This window comes from Aulonocara sp. 'chitande type north' Nkhata Bay, linkage group LG23 (genome assembly GCF_057382095.1).
Source record: "Aulonocara sp. 'chitande type north' Nkhata Bay isolate Kocher_YH1m ecotype deep benthic linkage group LG23, A_spYH_male_GT1.1, whole genome shotgun sequence".
Taxonomy (NCBI): Eukaryota; Metazoa; Chordata; class Actinopteri; order Cichliformes; family Cichlidae; genus Aulonocara; species Aulonocara sp. 'chitande type north' Nkhata Bay.
In genome coordinates this window covers 25,736,401-25,754,267 of record NC_141365.1, presented here as the reverse complement: position 1 = coordinate 25,754,267, position 17,867 = coordinate 25,736,401, and the positions used below count along the sequence as shown (strand labels likewise).

At 39.7% G+C, this 17,867-nt stretch overlaps 1 protein-coding gene across 11 annotated transcripts in view; it reads left to right on the top strand.

The window, feature by feature from the left end:
* Positions 1-17,867, top strand: part of inpp4ab (inositol polyphosphate-4-phosphatase type I Ab) — a 77,494-nt gene that overhangs the window by 10,364 nt on the left and 49,263 nt on the right. The window contains exons 2-3 of one of the 11 annotated variants that reach the window (XM_086284266.1): positions 11,186-11,276; positions 12,295-12,354. The exons of the other annotated variants lie outside the window; for them this stretch is intronic. The gene's annotated coding sequence lies outside the window, so the exon portion shown is untranslated. The remainder of the gene's footprint in view (positions 1-11,185; positions 11,277-12,294; positions 12,355-17,867) is intronic. 11 annotated transcript variants of the gene reach the window in all.

The following is a 17,867-nucleotide window of genomic DNA, read 5'->3' as shown; positions in this document are numbered from 1 at the left end:
TATCAGAGAGACCACAGACCTAAACCACTAGAACCAACGAGCATGGCACCTGTGGCTTGAACTATAAAGCAGGATATATATATCCAGGATATGTTCCTACTTTCTGGTTTCACTTTAGGGCTTTATACAGTGAGCAAAATACAAAACACAAAAATCTGCTGTAAAAAATGCACATAAATTGACAAGAAGAGGAAGAAACTGAGATGCTGGGTTCATCCGATTCTCACAAGCAAGGAAAAGTTTGTTTTGATCCTGGACCCGCTTTCCTACATATTTAATTAACCGAATTTCCCAGAGGAACCCACCCGAGGGATTAATAAAGTTTTATCTTATCTTAATTTCACGTTCTAGCTCTGTGTTTCACGTAAAATAGTTTCATTTTACTGAAAAATATTTTTAGCGCACTAAATATTCGCATATAAAAGACTTTACTGTGACACTGGAATTCAGCAGGGGTGTGCGGCTCTATCAACAATCGTTTAGTATCGATACTATGTCGGTATTGGTATCGATACTTGTGTGGTAAGTTCGATATTTTGTCTTTGTCTTAATTTTCGTGTGTAAATTGATAATGATTCATCTCATAAATCATGACACACTACATAAGTTGCCTTTGTTTGTGGAAAGTATCGGTACTGGTATTGGTAACGGCAGTATTGACCCTGTATTTACTTGGTAGCAGATAGAAAATTTGCAGTGTCGCACAGCAGTGTAGGTTAAGGTGTTGCACAAACGTGGTTATCAGCTTCACAGGTCAGCCAGGGTTTTGTAAGTTTAGCTACGAGAGGTGGTGGTGGCACAGAAAGGTTTGGAGAGGTTAAAAACACTTAAATACAAGGCGACACAGCTGCTGCAGTGCTGCGCGAGTGCTTGTTCAGTAGTGTAGGATTTTATATTAAAAGTAAATCGTGAAAGAAAACCTGAACAGCATTTTATTGTTAATAGCAAATTATACAAAAACATTATATCCAGACATTCAGCACGAGCCAAATGTAAGCTCAAACGTATCCTAGGTGGTCTTTTTTCCTGGGATTTTAAGACCTAAGTTTAGCTCCACCTTATCTTGGCTTGAGCTTTTTAACAGTCCGGTTAAACCCCGCTTTTCCACCATTTAATTCACAGTTTCCTCTTTCTGTGCTGCTATCAAGTGCTGGGTGGAGTCTTTTGTTTACTTTTCAACAGCTGCTAATATTTCCTGTATGCGTGCCTTCATCGCCTCAATGGCCTTTTTTTGTTGTTGTTGTTGCCTCCAGCTGTGAAACAAGTTTGTTACGGTCATCATCAGATTGCTTTCAGTTGTTCTTTAAAAGCTTTGTTGAAACAGCTTTCTTTTTAGTTACTAGATAGCAGACATGGGAATAACCAGACACCCATGCTAGGAGAGTATCACAATACTCAATACAATATTATCATGTTGTCATATATTGTCAAAGTTAAACGTTGTCAATACTGTTTCATGTGTCCACACTAACACTGTCATTCAAACCTGCCATACATGTTACCAAAAGATGGACTCAGTCTGCAATTAAATGTGATCAAGCCGTTGGTTATAAGCCGTCTGTTTCTGATAATACAGCAATTAGCTATGATTAATCATCGAAGCTAAGCGTGTCCAGGGTTTTTCAGTTGAGCTGATTTAATGTAAGCATGAGTTGAGCCCTCCTTTTTTCATAGCATGCCCAGAACATTTTAATTTATTTAATAAAATATTGGTATTTGGTGTCCCTGTATCGATACGCTGATGCCCAGCAGCGTTATTGTATCCATGACAAATACCTAAAAATGTATACTGGTGTTATGGTGGTGAGCATAGGACATGACCTTAAAGTGATCTGCCATCATAATCCACAAAACCCACAGCACAGGCCTCGGGTAGTGTGCATTTTAATTCCTTCATTTATTCATATTCATAATAATTTCCCACATATGGTTTTATATACAAAGTCATGTCTCAGGGCTGCACCAACATGGCCAGAATCAGGACCGCTTCTGTCAGTATTTTATTCTTGAATATTTAACGTGAACAAGCTTTTAGAGTTCTTTAAATTTAAATAGGATGCAAATGGAAAAATTAGGGGTGGTGTTCCCTTTTGTTATGTTTGCTTGAGCTGAACTAAACTGCTTTTAAGAAAAGGTGAAAATGCACCTCTGTAAAAGAAAAGGTGCGCTTGATTTACAACACAAGACAACTATAATCACTGAAAGTGAAATGAAATTAAAATCCAATGAATCAATCAGACATATTGTGTCCTCATGTGTCTTATTTTGTCTGAGTAGCTGTGAAACCCCAAAAGATTGTAGCTGGCAGTGATGTACAATTACATTACTTATGTTTCCTCCATATCTTAGAGCTGTTTGAGGCCAGTAGATACACAACAAACACTGTGGGCTCAGAAGTAAGCTACTTGTGCAGTGAGGTTAGATATGCACATTTGATCTGCCCTCAGGAAAACAGGGTTGGAGGAGGGATTCAACTAGCTCCCATGCTTGTCGTTTCTTGCAACATATGGAGACTTTTCGTATTTGATGTCAAGAAAAATAAAGAAAAATAAAGCTCAGAAATAGTGATTGACAGCCGGGCTGTGTCTGTTTATTTTGTCCATATTTAGCCCTAAAAGAGTTGTGAAAGTATGACAGCACGCCACCCGCACAAACTGGTGGAAATATGACTCTTAATCAACCCACTGAGCCTTTTCCTGTTAATTATAACATCTGAGTGGTGCATAAAGACAAAAACAGTCCTTTATTTCTTTGTCTCGCACTCTGGTTTTTCACAAAATGAAGTCTTGCCTTCTTTGAGAGAAGTGTTTGTAACCTTCTAACTGAATGATTGCTAAAGACAGTAAGGACATTTGTGAGTATGAGTGGAGTTTATTACATGTGTGATGTGGCACAGATAGCGTGGTGTGGTCTTGTAACTCTTGATTACTGTCACTTGCTGTTTCACATTGTTGTGCTTTTGTGAACCAGCTGGGCGACAGTCGACAGAGTTTTGGCAGCCAGCGTCATGTTGTCGGTGCTTCCTCTAAAAGTATGAAGGCCGTAAAGGCCACGGCACGCCTGGGCAGCATCGTATCACGTTACACATCAGCCCGAGCTCAGCAGAGGAACTGATTTATTCATATTTGAGAAGGTTTTTGCATGTATATCACAGACAGAATAAGCTTCTCTGTGCTTAAAAACTCAGAGTGATGGATCATTGCTCTGAGGGTCAGAGATGTAAGCTAACTCCTTCCCCTGGATCTATTAATCCTTTAATGCTAACCTTCAGATTATTATTTATTTATTTTTTTGGGGGGGGGGTTGGATTTTTATTTTTTATTTTTTTTTAAACAGTGAATCACTTTTACGGATTTATATCTGTGCAGCTTTTCACATTCACATATTTGTGTCAAGGGCTGTTGGAGTTTATGGGTGTTTTAAAAACATTATCTCCATTTATCTCAGGTCTGTCCTCCTCTTCTCTGCTCCTTCAGGAGCTGCTTTACTGCAGCTGCACGCTGAAAGTCTGAGTAAAATAAAGTGACAGCAGGTTTTGTCACGCACCAAGAGATTCACTTCCCTCAGTGAGCCGTACAGTCAGACTGAGTCACTCACACAGGTGCAGATAGGCTTTTGTTGCTCTGCTGATGGGTTAATTCTGAGTTTACTGACTGTTTTTGTTGCTCTTGCTGCTACTCGTCTTGTCTTCTCTGCTTGCTGAGCATATGTGCTAAGGTCTGGTGCTCAGAAGTAATTGGACAGTAGTCAGAAAAGCAGTTTCATAGCCAGGCAAGGCCTGTTTCCTTTGTTACTTCAAAAACCCAGGAGTTGATTCCAAGTGATGAGCTTCTGTTTGGTAGCTGTTGAGTGGATTTTCAGTATGAGGTCCAAAGAGATGTCAGTACAACTCAGGGACGCCAAACATTAGGCTGAAAAACCAAAATAAACCTATCAGAGAGACAGCATAAACTTTAAGAGTGGTCAAATCAATCTGCTCCCCGAAAGGGCCTGAATGACCACAGAAGACAACTAAAGTGGATTATTTTTGATACTGTTAAACAGTTTATTATATTTGTTGGCACTCTGATGTTCCATTTTACCCTCATATGTTGTATACAGAAGGATTACTTTTTATAATAGATATTGCAATGTTAACAACATGATAACTATATAGTTAATTATGAGCATTTATTAAATAATAATGCTCCATAAATAAAAGACAACAATGTTGTTTTTGTGCATAACAAAAAGCTCACAATTGTGCAGTCAAAATGTAAACTAACAGACGCTGAGCATAATAACAAAGAGATTTCACAGCTGCTCTGTTCCCAACTTCTACTGCCTGACTGACAGCCTGGAGTTTGAAATCTGCTTTGTAACCGTGTCTCTGAACAGGTGCCATTTATGGTCCTTATACACACACAATACGGTAATATTACGTTGAAGCACAGTACGTATCACTCCGCGAGGCTCCTCGGTAGCCGTAATGCTCCAACAATCCATCAAGCGGTGCAGCTCCGTAACTTACCAAAGTCGAACTAAAACATTTTTTGACAGATTGCTGAGCGCCGTGTATCACCTAAAATCGGTTCGCGGTCAGTAAGCACAACCAGAATTCATACATAAGGCGCGCTGTCTATTTTTGAGAAAATGAAAGGATTTTAGGCCGTGCATGTCGTTAGCGCGGTTAGCTCGGTTAGCCCGCTATCACGTTGATGCCGTCCAGCCCCACGCACGGGGCGATCCGCGGTAACTCGTTAACGGAGATTTGCCGTGTCCATCTTGTCGTTGCCTGCAGATGAAGCGATGGAGGAGGGGAGCTGTGTTCAGTGAAGGAGAGGCGAGGCCGAGTAACGTTGCGTAAAGACAAAAGTGGACGAAAGAGCGGCAAACTTGTGGCTCCACAACTATAATTATAACGTAACTTATACTATATCGATATAAACGATATTGTCACATCTTATATCTCGTATGAAAATATATCGATATTTTTTAAAAAACTCGATATATCGCCCAGCCCTACTTCACATTACCTTAAACACTCAGAGCCACACTTTTTTTTTTTCTTCCTAGGCTTGGATATTTTTCATGTCATTAAGAGTAAGATTCCTAATATGGAGCTACATATATAGAGATACAGAAGCCTCACCCATCTGCTGTTTAAGAAGAATGCTATCTTAAAGAGTTAGAAAAAAATTTATTTTTACCTGTGAATCATGCAAAGCTGCTCTAGTAAACTTTAGGGATAAAAATAAGGAGCTGGAAGTATGTCCACTTTAATATTGATGCCATATGTTAGGAGTGAATTAGCTGAAAACTATAAGATGATGAACTTGGGGGCAACACCCAACAAATCCAAATCCACATGCTGAAACTGGAACAATATTAGCCATATTCATGGTGGGATTGTTTTTATTTATTTTTTTATTTTTTACAACAACTGAAAGTAGTTTAACATGTCATCTACAACCATGTCCATCTGACCCTTTCCTAAAATGTTTTAATCTATCTAAACACAGTGTTCCCTAGAGTCTCTGTGCATTAAGTGTATCCGTCTAGTTTATTTTTATGTCTGTGCAACTTTAATCTTTTGTGTGATTTCGGAAATGCATTGCTCTGGATTGAGCCATACACTTGTGTAACTTAGCACATGAATTCACATATAGCATTAAAAAGCTTATAAAAGCTTATTTTGGTTCAAAGTCACCAAACCTTAGATTTGACTTGTATTTTTTTACGTGTAGTTTTCAATTTCGCAAACACCATTATAATAAAAGTTATAGATATCGCCACAGTTATTCCTGTAAATAAATAAGCGTGGCAACATGTTCTTTTAGAGGAACTGATATGGGGTAAATTTTAAACTGAATTATGCAAAGCTGCTCTAGTAGACTCCAAGAATAAAGATACAGAGCTCCATTTAAACGGCCACACTGGGTAATAGTTTATATGATCATTTATATCTGGGGTGTCAAGAAACTAAAGCATGCAGAAAGAGACGTGATGGTCAACTTAATAAAATGTCGTCATCCTCTTCATGTCGTGCCTCATCTCCTGCACTGCATAAACATGCTCATTTATTTATTACTGATATAGTCGTAATTATTTAAGCTAATAAGTTGATATCGTTCTAGTTAATGTTGGACTCAAGTGTGCTAAAAAAAAAAATCGCACTTTACCTCTGATGAAGAGTTTCCAACAATGCTAAAGCCACCTCAAAGAAATGTTTGCTAACGCCAGTGAACGGCAACTGATGACAGTTAACTGTAGCTAATGAAGGCTAACAGCAGTCCTGCCTGCAGCTCAGCATATGCTCAAAGACTTCCCTCAGCATGACTGTCATTGGTCAGAAGTGAGACACGCACCTGAATCCTGTCATAGAGTTTTACAGCCTTCTCAGAGTAAAGATAGGTGGATGTTTCTTACCCAGCCCCTACAGCTGAGATAAACAGTAGATTGATAACCTTCCACAGATAGGGAACAACTTTGGGGCGGAGCCGGATCCAATCCAATATCAAAGGTAGAGGAAATACAAAACTGTACATTCGGTGATTTTGAGAAAACGATTTCCTCTTATCTCCGAGGAAGTCCATCCACTCTGCACACAACGATGATGAGTATTAAACCTGTCAGAGCTCAAGCTCTGTGTTGGACAGCTAATGATGTGGCAGAATAAAGCTTTTTTCCCCCTTCTGCATCGAGGAAGAACCAAATTTAGAAGAAAGTGTTTGACAGATGTGATCAGACAGACACAAACACACTTCTCCCATGAAAGCGTGTGTCGTAAGGCTTTGTCCTCACTGTGTGAAAGGCCTCATGGCACAGAGCACGCTGTGAAAAGGAGGTTTCACCATGTATGGTCAAACTTGAGTCTCATGCTCATGCTTTCCAAATCTGTCTTTTTCTGCCTGAGGATGAAGCCAAAGACAGAAGCTCCAAACACACATAAATATGCACTCAGACACTGTCCAAGGCTAATGTGAGCAGGGTTAGAAACCTAAATGTGTTTCAGACTCGCGACTGAGAGAGCTGAAGGGTGGAGAGACCTTTTTTTGTGGACTCTTGTCATGCTAGAGGTTCATTGTGAGCTCTCAGTGGCTCGTTGTTCTGCCAAATGACAGCAAGTAAGATTTCTCAATCTACTGATTAAAATCTCTAATCCTATTCATGCTGGATACCCACCAAATTCTCCAGGATAAATGGAAATAAAGCAGCTATTATCCCGTATGTTAAATATTGTGATTAATGATGGATTAAGGATTTATTCCTTAAAGAGGGCTGTAAATAATCATTATAATCCTGTGATTGAAGGAATAAACACATCTACAGTTTACTACATTCACACATCTTCTTCTTTTCCAAACAAAAATGCAAATTCACTACTTTTAAATATTTAAGTAATACAAGATTTTGCTTGGCAAAATGACCTGAATGATTTCTTAAATACAAGTAGGAATTGTAAGATTTTCTTTAATTAACCAGTAAATTATGGCACTATTAAGAGTTTTCTATGACTTAGTTTTGATGGCATTAAAGAGTAAAATGACTAGCTTTATACAGGATACCTTGACTGCAATCTTATATATAAACAACCCAACTTAATTTTGACCTCAGGCTATTTCTTTTCCAGTATGATAGGTCTTTTCATAAAAAATAATTCCTGAGGAGGTTATGTCTGACTTAAAATGAGTTGTGTTTGCAGGAAATGATATTATAATCGTAAAATAAGAAGAAAATAGTAAAATTAACATTATTTATTTTATTTTTTATTTTTTGCTAATCAGTGTTTTCCCCTAGAATTAAATTCTGATTATGGCAGTAGTATAGGGTAGGGGTAGGTAAATGCCATTTCTGCACTCACCAGCAGGCCTAAATTTTCTTAATAAGTTAATATCTAATAATAGATGTGCTGTTCATCAGCCTCTCTGGTTAAGCTGCGTCCACAATGGAAGCAATTGGAAGAACATAAAATTTAAAATTTTTGTGGTTGTAGTGTATTGGTTTGTTTTTTGTTTTTGTTTTTTGTCTTGTTCTTTATGGATGATTCCTTGAGAGTCTGACTGTGAACACGGTTTCCCAGTAAGGACAAGAAAATGACAGAAGTCATTGTTTTCCACCTGAGGTGATCAAATGCTTTCAGATCTACAAAAATTATAAGCTAGAACTTAAGTGAGGCTTTTATTGCTTGCAGTATTTCATAGTAAAACTTGAGATGTACCCAAGTCCTCCCTGTAATTGCTGCTGTTGATGGATCTTTAGGCCTGTTTGTACCACTAATTAACCTGAATGCGCTTTGTGAATCCTGGATCGGGGTTTTAGGTCAGGAGCTCTGGCCTGGATTAACCGTGGTGTTTATACGGTGTATGTGTGTCTCTGGTTCATCTGACTCAGAAACCTACATTGACACATAGAAGCATGCCAAATTTGGAGCTGCCTTATATGGCGGGTTTATCCCCTTTGTAAAAGTTTGTCATTTGGTGTTTTTTGTTTGTAGTGAATTTCCAGACCTGCTGCATTGATTCAAGAAGTTAAATCTGTCACTGTCATCTGCTGCAGGCCATACAGAGAGGGTTTGTTTTAGGCAGGATGTAGTGTGAACTCAAACTGAAGAAGGAAAATGCCAGGAAGCAGTATTTGTTTGCAGATCTGTGAAATGGTGAAAATATACTTGACCATTTCTGGGTAGTGAAAGGATTGAGATCGCTAACTGCTGCCCATTAAATGCCTGGACTTTTGTTTTGGAGTGTGTGTATGAGCCCAGTTTTGATAAGGAAAATTGGACATCTTGAGCCCTCTCAAACCCTGGTGTTTTTTGGCCCTGGGAGTGGAAAAAGTGACTTCAGTTGGCTGAGAGGCTGGAATTTTTTTTCTTCTTCTAGAAACAAAGACCAGAGATGCACAGAGTCTGATAGATTCTTTCTATTAAACCTTTTCTTTAGGGGGGTGGTGACACCTTAAATGTTTTGATTCTTGCACCAGGTTTGATCCTCTTTGCCTTCAAAACTGTCTTAATTGTACGTGGCACAGATTCAACGAGGTGGTGGAAGCATTCCTTAGAGATGGTGATCCATATTGACATGATAACATCCCAAAGGTGCTCTGTAGGATTGAGATCTGGAGACTGTGGAGGTTCATTTGAGTACAGTGAACTCATTGTCATGTTCGAGAAACCAGTTTGAGATGATCTGAGCTTTGTGACATGCCGTGTTATCCTGCTGGAAGCAGCCATCATAAGCAGGTACACTGTGGTCATAAAGAGATGGACATGGTCAGCAACAACACTCAGGTTGGCTGTGGAGTTGCTCGATTTGTATTTCGGGGGTTAAAGCGTGCCAAAAATTATCCCCCACACCATTACACCACCAGCAGCCTTAACTGTTGATACAAGGCACAATGGATCCATGCTTTCATGCTGTTTAAAGCAAATTTCACAGCAGAAATTGAAACTCGACGGACCAGCCAACAGTTTTCTGAACTTCTGTTGTCTAATTTTGGTATCTTGTGTGAATTGTAGCTTCAGTTTCCTGCTGTTAGCTGAGAGTAGCACTTAGTGTGGTCTTCTGCTGCTGTTGAGATGCTCTTCTGCATACCTTCGTTGTAATGAGTGGTTATTTGAGTTAATGTATCGGCTTGAAGTAGGCTGGCCATTCTCCTCTGGCCTCTGACATCAACAAGACATTTTCTGTTTTTTGGACCAGAGATCAGAATCAGAATCAGAATCAGAAAGGGTTTTATTGCCAAATGTTGAGCAGGTTTACAACATTAGGAAATTGCTGCGGTGCTTCAGTGCAAACATGCTGTCATAAATTGCGCTTAAATAGACATGAAAAAAAATAAAAGTAAGAATTAAAAGTGCTACGTAGAAAGATATATGCATGAGATATACATGAGATATATACATGAGAATAAGAATTAAAAGTGCTACGTAGAAAGATATATACATGAGTGCAGGTGGTGATCAGTGCCAAAACATGGAATGATGCAGTGAACACAGCGTAGGGTCATGAGTTAGTGGTGGGGACAGTCGTACGTTTATTGTTCATGTGTCCAACAGCAGAGGGGAAGAAACTGTTCTTATGGCGAGAGGTTCTGGTGCGAATGGACCGGAGCCTCCTGCCTGAGGGGAGCAGGTCAAACAGACTGTGTCCAGGGTGAGAAGGGTCAGCTGAGATCCGAGCTGCACGCCGCAGTGTCCTGGAGGTGTACAGGTCCTGCAGAGATGGGAGTCTACAGCCAATCACCTTCTCAGCAGAGCGCACAACACGCTGCAGTCTCTGTTTGTCCCTGATAGTGGCTCCAGCGTACCACACGGTGATGGAGGAGGTGAGGGATGGACTCGATGATTGCGGTGTAGAATTGCATCATCGTCCGTGTTGGCAGGTTGAATTTCTTCAGCTGCCTCAGGAAGTACATCCTCTGCTGGGCTTTCTTGATGACGGAGGTGATGGTGGGCTCCCACTTCAGGTCCTGAGTGATGGTGGTACCCAGGAAGCGGAATGAGTCCACAGAGGTGATGGGGGTGTCAGTCAGGATGATGGGGGGGAGTGGGGCTGTGTGCTTCCTGAAGTCCACAATAATCTCCACTGTCTTCTGGGCATTCAGCACCAGGTTGTTGTGGCTGCACCAGGACACCAGACGTTCAACCTCCCTCCTGTAGGCAGACTCATCCCCGTCCGAGATGAGTCCAATAACGGTGGTGTCATCTGCAAACTTGATTAGCTTGACAGACTGGTGGGTGGAGGTGCAGCAGTTGGTGTACAGGGAGAAGAGCAGAGGAGAAAGAACACAGCCCTGATAGATAGATGTTGTGTGGAGGGAAAAGCAGTTTATGTAATACTTATAACAATAACTATGCTGCGTTCAAAGTCACTTAAATAGATCATTTAATCTACATTCTGATGTTCAGTTTGAACTTCAGCAGGTCATCTTAAATATTTGCATTAACAAGCAGTTGACATGTTGTACCCAATAAAGTGGCCAGTGAGTGTATTTTTTTTATTTTTATTTGGGATAAAAGTCTCAGGCAGTGGAGATGAATATTAAATACAGCTGTGAAGGTAGTCATGGTAGTGAAAGTACCATTAAAATCATCTTAAATCTTCTATAAGCACTCATGACAGTTTCAGCTCCTTCTGTAGATCATTCCTAGAAAAGTGGTCTCCTATTTAAAAGTGCTCATCCCCAATTCTCTTCTGACTCTTAGGAAAAACATTTGATACTCATGGCGATCTACACGGATTAAAGGAAACTTGCCAAAGGTGGAAACTAATTACAGGAGAAAGCTGAATGTATTGGTGAGGAAAAATCGCTAAAACTGCAGCAGCAGATTGGATTGTTACCTTAACTTAATTTGAAACCTTCTGAAATGATTAAATAAAGTTGTACAGAATTTTCTGGCACACCTGCTACTTTGAGTTTATCTAAAGACTAATCAGAAGGGTCTGAACGAAGCTGCTCTTGATTATAACATGTATTTTCATGACTCTGTGGCTGTTTACAGATTGCTCTTCAGTGGCCTTTCCTTCTTTCATTAGAGAGATCTCTTCTATCTAATTAGTGCTGAATGACCTCATGTAATTCAGAAAGAGACTCTTCTATTGCTCGGAATGCTGATAGTTTGATTAGTCGTTTAATAAGACTGATTATCTGAACTCATCCACACACCGCTGTTATTTTATCCACTGCTGGGACAGTAGATCTGAAAGCTAAATCAGAGGTATTGTCGTTGCCTTTAAGTACTACTCATGAGGTCAAGGGTTCTTCCTGAAATCTCATTCCAATTTTAAAAAAATCAAAAAATCAAAAATCAGTCAAATAGGAAATAAATTCCCTACATGACCCCCTGAGAATTAGCTCATTTGCTTGCTAGCTGTATGTGCTTTCTTTAGCTTGCCAAAGGCCTACTTACAATTTTACCTACAGTTTGACACCAGGCTCAACTAGTTTTCTAATATAAGATGGACATTTTCAAGTAACTACATCTTTTGCTTATGAAGCTTAGAGAGCTTAAAATGCTGGAAACAATTCATTTAAAAACAAGAAATATCACCTATTTTCAAAGGTAAAAGTTTGCATGAGTTCATTAAATATACTAAAGCTGTTGTACAGATACAATTGGCTGATAGTGAGCCGGTCAGATGGTAGGCACGCACTTGGAGTGGAGACTTGCTGCAGTCATTAAAATGAACTGGAGCCACGATGGCTGTATAGCTGTTGACTTGTGTGTGTGTGTGTGTGTGTGTGTGTGTGTGTGTGTGTGTGTGTGTGTGTGTGTGTGTGTGTGTGTGTGTGTGTGTGTGTATAAATCTTTAGGGAGATGGAGCTGCAGCCATCCTGACTGCTGGAGTCCGAGTTCACAAGCAGCATTTTAAGGTTATAGAGTGCACAGTTATTGCATGTTTACTGTTCACTGTGATGCACTTTGTTTTGTATAGTATCTGCACATACTGTGACTGCAGCTTTTAACAGATGCATTGGATGATTTTATTAGTAAAAATTGTTAAATTATGCCTTGCTGCTACTTTTTATGCAGAAATTATCAGTATGATTCCCATTTATCAAACTTAGAAAAACAAATTGTCACAGTCTCTAGAAAATGCCCTCCAAATTTGTTGGATTGATATTAAAACAGAGTTGTTCCACTAATTTCTAGCTCCTTAGTTTTACTCTTGGACTCTACTAGAGGAGCTTTGCATGGTTTATAGTTTAAAATAATCCCTCCTTAACTTTACCAGACCTCTGTGAACCCCCCTTACTTCAGACTGTTCTAGTTCCTCCCTCCTTTATGGCAGCTTTATTCTGATAGGTTGCCCCTCGCATGGGCACTCTTTCTGACATCATACAGAGCCAAGAGTAGAAAAAATGCCTGAAACTGAGCATTTAGAGTTTTTGAAAGCCTCTTTTGGCTCAGAGTGATTACTTTTACGTTATCTTGACCTCACAGATCAAAAGCACGGTCACTTTGACCGTGCTTAACAACACTGAAAGGAAATAAGGTGACAGAAAATAGCTAAAAGCACAATACCTCCACCGTAAATGAGTTTGTCTTCACAGGTCTTAAATTTTGTACCTCATTAAAACAGAGCTGTATTAAATCTGTCTGAACCTGACATGCATGCTGTGCATTCATTTACTGACTCTTCTCCAATTATACATGCATTCATTACCAGGCAGAAGTTACATAGGGAGGGGATATTTAAGGCCAAATGATTAAAAAGCAGCCATGCTAATAGTAAAAATACAGCTCTTGAATCAAAATCTAAAGCCAAAGTAATAAAAATATCTTGTTTATATGCATCAGCGACAAATGTCACAAAAGGAGAACGCTATTAAAAGTAAAATAAGACAATACTATGTGTGGTCTGGTTTATTTAAGTCAGGGGTCCCCAATCCCAGTCCACGAGGGCTGGTGTCCCTTCAGGTTTTAGATGTGTCCTTGATCCATCACAGCTGATTTAAATGGATAAATGACCTTCTCAACATGTCTTGAAGTTCTCCAGAGGCCTGGTAACGAACTAATCATGTGATTCAGGTGTGTTGACCCAGGGTGAGATCTAAAACCTGCAGGGACACCGGCCCTCGTGGACTGGGATTGGGGACCCCTGATTTAAGTCAAATTTGCTCGAAATTACTGGTTTAACCTTTACTTAGGTGTTGGGTTTTATTAATGTGACTTGCTGTTCTCCTTTGTGTAGTTCTGCAAATGTAAGTGTTAAATGCTGTGTAATAACATGAGGAGGAGTTTTGTGGGTTTGCAGGACAAATTGTCCAGCTGGGGGAGGTTTGCTTATTTTGTATGTGTCAAAATAGCATCCACCTGAATGCCAGGACTGAAGTTTTCCAGGAGAAGAAGATGATCAGTGTTGTTCATTTAGCCTGTCAGTGGTTTTAATGTTTTAATGATCAGTTTTGCAGCTACAGTGTCCTATTGGTTAATATTTCATTGAGTAGTCAGCCACCTCATGGTGTAGTTAGGAAAATTTGGACCCGCAGCATCCTGCTCACAGTCCAGTGCAAAACTACATTTGAATGCAAATGCAAATAGGGTAGATTTTCCTTCAGGTAGTGCTCCACTTGTTTGCAGTGACAGATGTAGGGCACCTCTATCTGAGAGGCCCGAAATGGAACACTGTTAGTGGTGGACCATATACATCAGGAAGTAGGCCAGCGACTATTAACCCAGACCCACAATTAAGCTCACATTCTGGACCTCTTTGGTTAAAATGCCGGTTTTATGGTTCCAGTTTTCAACATCTGAAATTGAAGGAACACATTTTGTGCACTCCTGTATGTTATTTTTTTAATATTTTCCAAAGATAAATACATTAACACTTTTCTTAATGAGCCACTTTAAGTTATTTTTAGCTCAATGCAAGAACATACCATCTTTTGATTACTCTGTAATAACTGGGCTCAGCTGTAATGCTCGAGTCTTTTATTCCTTTCAGTGACAGTCAGACCGCATTACTTATTTTAAGAGACACTTCCAGCAAAATCTGCCTGCTGCACTGTCAGATTTACCAGGTTCATAACTAAAAGTTTTTGGGGTTTTTTGTTTTTTATTTTTGTTTTTTTGCTAGTTTTACGAACTCTTGGCTTGTAGTTAGCAAGTGCTTATATGCATGCCGGATGACTGGGGCAATCTGCTAGCAACTAAACTAATGAAAATGGGGCTTTTGGTGTAGTTCCCTTCAGCAACCACTCACCAACTGGTCACAGAACAACCGTTTTTATCTCTCCACCTAAGTTTGCCAAGGGGTCTCTAACTGGTCTCTAGCGTGTATGACTGAGGTCTAAGCTTCCTATCGTTAGCTTAGTGCTCCATGCTCTCGTCCAAATATGCTAATTTCTGGCTTCAAACAACTAACCTGTAAAACTGCTAATTCTCTAACCACTTAGACCAAAACAAATGGGTGATGTCCCAGTGGCTAAGTCCATCTTTTATATACAGTGTGTGTTTAAATGTGAGTGGGCTTTTGTGTAGCACATAGTGTCAGGAAAACAGTTTGGCTGTTTTGTAGAAACAGGTGTGATTATCCACACATTATTTTGATTATTTTTTTCTGTAGGAAATGGAGCACAACTCAACCCAAATACTGCAGAGATCTCCTTGTGTGTATTGTTAATCTAGACCGCGGTGCTCCTCCATCTGAGCTGGGTACAGTCCCTCGTGTGGACAGCTTTGCTGTAAATAGGCTAATTGCTCTTTACAAAAATGGGACAAAGAGAAGAAAAGCAGGAGAAAGAGTGGGACATTTGCTTGTACACAGACCGAAACCTTTAGGGGGACAATCCCAAAAGAGGAGTGGAGCAAAAAAAAAAAAAAGTACAGGGGTGAAGAACGATGGACAGACAAGATGTTGGTGAGACGCTCAAGATGACATATATAAGGATAACAAAAATAAGCAGGAGAACAGAGGAAAAAAAAATAGATGGGCAAATGGGGAACGTTCATCAGGCATTAAAACATCACATAAAATGCTCTGGTGAAGCAGCGAGAGCTCACACACAGACACAAACTGTGCTCTTATGTATTTTCCACTGTTTATGCAGACGTGCTGGGGCTCAGGAGGCTGACAGAGCATGTTCTCACACACACACACACACACACACACACACACACACACACACACACACACACACACACACACACACACACACACACACAGACAGACAGACAGACAGACAGATACGCTCTTCACTCTTTCACACTATCAACATATCCATATATGAGACAACATAGCCTGGGACGTGTTTGGACTGTGACACCATGTGGAGTGTTGGAGGTGCAAGAAGTGTAGACTTAAGCTTTGCATTTGAGGGGCAGAGCAAAAAATATTTTTTCTTTTCCAGTTTAACACAGTCAGAAATTAAATGTTAATGGATGTTACTAAAGAACTGGGTTTCCAGTTGTTAGTTTGTGTCTTCAGCACGTGAAGTTCATGCTAGGTTGAGGTATTTGCAGAATTTTCAAGTTCTTTACCTTCAAAACCTTCTGAGTGGCCTTTTCAGTTTGTTCTTCAGTCCCCTAAAGCAGACAAACACCATTACCACCGTTAAAAATGGTCCACATTCTTTCACCTCTGAAAAATTTGTAAGTAGCACTAGGGTTGCAAAATTCCCGGAATTTTCAAAGATGGAATCTTTCCATGGGAATTAACGGGAATTTATGGGAATAAACGGGAATTAACGGGAATTTATGGGAATAAAGTGGGAATTTTCAAAATTGAAGGTTGGCTCTTCTTAGGGAACTTAAATATAGTTGAGCAAAGTATATTTTAGCATAGTATTGACAAAAACAAACAAATGCAATTCAAATACACTTGAATATCCATGCCATTCCTTAATCACATGTACAGAGCACAAGCTTGCTGCATGGCTATTGAGACCACCTACTGGCACTGTGCATGCCTCCATCACATGTACACATGGACCACACTTTTGAGCCCGAAGGACAAAGAGTATTAAAGGCACACATTTGAGCCTGTGGACTTAACAAGTGAGGTAAGTTTTGATGATATTATGGGAAAATATATTCATTAAATGTTTAAATTGTGAATATCACATAAAATGTATTAATCTGGTAGATAGCAATCTGATAAGATGCTAAATAAAATACTAGCATATGATAAGATGCTAAATACAATGCTATCATCTGATAGATGCTAAATACAATGCTAGCATCTGTTAGATGCTAAATACAATGCTAGCATCTGTTAGATGCTAAATACAATGCTAGCATCTGTTAGATGCTAAATAAAATGCTAGCATCTGTTAGATGCTAAATACAATGCTAGCATCTGTTAGATGCTAAATACAATGCTAGCATCTGTTAGATGCTAAATAAGCCATAGCTAGTATAACATAAAGAAGATGCTAGCTTCCTCATTTGGTTGTTTTGTTTTGAAGATCATTCCAGTTGTTTAGCTAGCCTTACTATTTATATCTGTTTATTATCATATTGCAATTGTATTATTACGATCTCTTGCATTGCATTAGCATTTTTACAAGCTCTTGTTTTATTTTACAGAAAAATGCCACGTGCGCTATCTGATGTGTGGAGACATTTTACACCAGCTAATGTACAAGGGAAATCTGTATATATGTTTAAGTATTGTGATAAGACGTATGTGAAGAATGCCACAAAAATGCAGCAGCACATTGCAAAGTGCAAAAAAATTCCTCAAGGCCCAACACATGCAGCAGCCAGGAGTTCCACTCAAGGGGAAAATGAATCTGTTTCAGCTGTATCAGAGTCAGATACCCACTCATCAGCTCCTGGTCCCTCTGGCATCAGAGGATTCTTTGATTTTATGGATGATAATAGCCAGAAAAACGCAGATGAGTGTTCCGCTGGTGCAATCTATGCAACTGGCTCACCCCTGATGCTGACATCCAATGTGTACTGGAAGAGATTTTTGAATGTTCTCCGACCAGCATACATTCCCCCAACCAGACATGCATTGTCTACTCATCTACTGGATGAAGAGTTCAGTCGAGTTCAAGCAAAGGTGAAACAGACCATTGACCAAGCTGACTGTATTTCAGTCATCTCTGATGGATGGTCCAATATCAGGGGACAAGGAATTATTAACTACATAATCACCACTCCTCAGCCTGTGTTCTACAAGAGTGTAGACACAAAGGAAAACAGACACACAAGCCAATACATTGCAGATGAGCTAAAAGTGATCATCAATGACCTTGGACCAGATAAGGTTTTTGCACTGGTCACTGACAACGCAGCCAACATGAAGGTTGCCTGGGCACATGTGGAGGAGACCTACCCTCATATAACTACTATTGGCTGTGCAGCCCATACACTAAATCTTCTCCTAAAAGACATAATGGCACTAAAAACAATGGACACTCTGAATAAGAGAGTG